The sequence below is a fragment of the Otolemur garnettii genome, unplaced genomic scaffold (assembly GCF_000181295.1).
Source record: "Otolemur garnettii isolate 467f Iridium unplaced genomic scaffold, OtoGar3 scaffold00043, whole genome shotgun sequence".
Lineage (NCBI taxonomy): Eukaryota > Metazoa > Chordata > Mammalia > Primates > Galagidae > Otolemur > Otolemur garnettii.
The window spans coordinates 11,251,243-11,254,141 of NW_003852438.1; the positions used below are offsets into that span (position 1 = coordinate 11,251,243).

A 2,899-nucleotide genomic window follows, 5' to 3' on the forward strand; every position below is an offset into this window, starting at 1 on the left:
AGTGATTCTCTTGCCTCAGCCTCCCAAGAAGCTGGGACTATAGGTGCCCACCACAATGCCTGGCTATTTTTTGTTGCAGTTGTCATTGTTGTTTAGCTGGCCCAGGCTGGGTTAGATAGAATTTGCCAACCTTGGTGTATGTGGCTGGCACTGTAACCACTGTGCTTCGGGCACCGAGCCTAGATTGCTGTTTTAAAAATAGCTGAGTAGTACTCCATAGCATGCATATACCACATTTTATTAATCCATTCATGTATTGGTGGACATTTGGGCTGTTTCCACATCTTTGCAATTGACTTTCATACTTTTTTGATCTCTCAAACTTTAGTGAGCTTCCTTTCAGGCAACCATAGATCATCACCTCAACGTGGACTTCAGCACTCAGAGCCTCTCCTTCTCTGACGTCTTCGGTTCTAATACCTACTTTCTGATCACTTTCTTTTCTTTCCAGGTCTCTCACTTTTCCTTTTTTCAAACAAAATGTCTCACGTATTTATTACTGAACCAGCTTATTAGTGCAGGTCATATAAGCAAAGAGAAAATTACATGAAATGTGCTTGACTGTCCAGATAGTAGCAACATTTCCAGCCTGCTGTGTAAGATGATAGTGACCTTGATACAGCATAACTGCGTGTGCCAACTCGTGTGCAATTCCTCATAGACCCAGCTTGGTCTCCAATGTCTCCTCTTGGAGCTGTGCCTGTTTTCATTCAAATCCACTGGGGAATGTGACACTTTTGCTTCTGTTTCTTGGCCAGAAATTACTTGATTCTGTAGTAAGAAACTGTAGTGAAGTTACTTGATATGTAGTGAGAAACTGAGTTAATTATACAAACCATGATGGTGAAGAAAGGGAGAAAGCTGCAGGTCTCTCATTTTTGTCGCCCCAAATCCTGTTCTTTGCCATCATGTAGACTGTGGGTGCCATGATCATTTCCTCCTATCTATCAACCTGCTTCTGCCCTCACATTCCTCCCAGGGGAGGACAGACCCACAATCCATTATTTTAGTCACTCACTTGCTGGTATAATATTGAGCTTGTAGCTTTGTACTGAGCTTACCTCTGTGGCTTCTAGGTCCTTAAGCAGCTGTCTCCCATCTCCCTGGATATCATATTAAACATTCACCATTGTTCTCAATGCCTTGACCCCACTGTCTACTTGTCACACTGAGAAAACCGGAGATACCCACTTGAGAAACCCCTCCACTTCCTGTCTTCCCTACTGACCAACATCATTTCCTTCCTTGAAGTTTTATGGAAGAAGTGTTCCTCTCGTATGGAAAGCTAATTCCTTCACCTAAGTTCTGAATCCGATCCCCTCTCTTGTCCCTACTCCAACAATTATTTCTTCCCTAGCCTGTTTTCTGAGTCTCTCCTGTTCACTGGCTCTTTTCCCAAGTCTAGATACACATTTGCAGCTCTGCTGTTTTGAAAAGATTCCCTTTATACTCTAGGACCTCTTTCTCGGTACTACCCCCTCTTGCTCTTCCTTTGAAATAAAATTCCCAAAGGCTTACATGCTCCCCTCCGCTTTGTTGCCCTTCTCAATCCAGTGCAATTCAGTTCTTTTCTTTGCCAGTGTTGGAATTGCTTTTGTGACCTGTGGATTGCAAAATTAAGAGGTATTAGACAGCCTTTACTTCAGTTGAGACCACTATAGTATCTTCCTCTTGCCCTCCCCCTTTTTATACTTCTCCCCCATAACAACACATCTTCCTAAGTTTCTTTGGAGGAGGGCTCCTTCCTCTGCGGGTCCCCAGGCTCTCCGCTTTCTCATCTCACCCCCGCCCTGTTATGCACATAGAACCAACTTAGTTATCTTCTCTATTGTGTTAGAAACCAAATTTCTGTTTTTATGCATTTCAATTTATAAGGAAGAGTGATGCATGTTATTACAGGAGAGAAGGACTTCAGCTCTGCTGCTCTGAGGCTACCCTTTACTTCTCACGCAGCGTGGTCACTTCTTATTAGACATAGGGGTGATCTGGAACAGCAAAGTTTTCCTAAACTTTAATAGCTTTATTTTAAAGGCTGTTTCTAGATGGCTTGTATCATGCAGGCAGATTAAGTTATAAAAGATTAAAAGGCTCAAAGAAACCTGGGACAAGATGTAATGATTTTGAAAGCACGAGTTGCAGGGGTAAAGCTGTATGTACCCTCATCTGTCATTATTCAGTGTCGGGGTGCACTTTTATAATAATGCCTTTATTTATCCCCAGTAGTGGAGCTCAAGAGGGCTGCCAAAAGCGATTGTTCCTTGAACATAATAGTTGCTTAATAAATATTCATTGAATGAGAAAGCAGAGAGAGGCACTTTATATCTTTGCAAATGGGAAGAATTGCTCATTGAGATGTGCTGCGGGTTTCTGGAGTGGGCGGAAGTGGTAATAAAATGGCAGTTTTATGTGGAACATGCAGGGCACAGAGGCAATGGAATGGCAAATAGTGTCTTGAAAAACTTCTGATGTGATTATATAACAAAGTTACCCAGAGCTGAGGGCTCTTCAGTCTAGACCCAAGGTAAAAATCTTTCTCATATTCTTTTTGCCTTTATTTTTCAAATTGTCATCGATTTAACATAATTAAGCTCATGTGAGCCAGGCACTGGGCCATGCAAGCCAGGAGGCAAGGATCCCTGCCTTTGGAGAGGATGTAGTTTAAACGACAGTGAACAACTATTAATACCAGCTCAGAGCATGGGAGAGAAAAGCAAAGAAGTGGGTGAATGCTTCTCAGAGAATGTACCCGGTTACCTAGGCCATGAAAGTGAAACAGAACTTTGTTGCTTAAGAATTAGTGTGTGTGTGTTTTGAAGAGAAAGGTCTTATAAACAGTGGCTGACAAAGCATAAAATGATTGCTGAAATAAATATGAAGTTGACAAAGATAATTTTCTTTT

The 2,899-nt window shown here is 42.0% G+C and overlaps 1 long non-coding RNA gene across 1 annotated transcript in view; it reads right to left on the reverse strand.

Moving 5' to 3' along the window:
• Positions 1 to 302: 302 nt before the first annotated feature.
• Positions 303 to 2,899, reverse strand: part of LOC111725528 — a 9,927-nt gene continuing 7,330 nt past the window's right edge. The window contains exons 3-4 of the long non-coding RNA XR_002773575.1: positions 1,519 to 1,601; positions 303 to 784 (exon numbers count right to left, since the gene is read on the reverse strand). This is a non-coding gene — a long non-coding RNA (uncharacterized LOC111725528). The remainder of the gene's footprint in view (positions 785 to 1,518; positions 1,602 to 2,899) is intronic.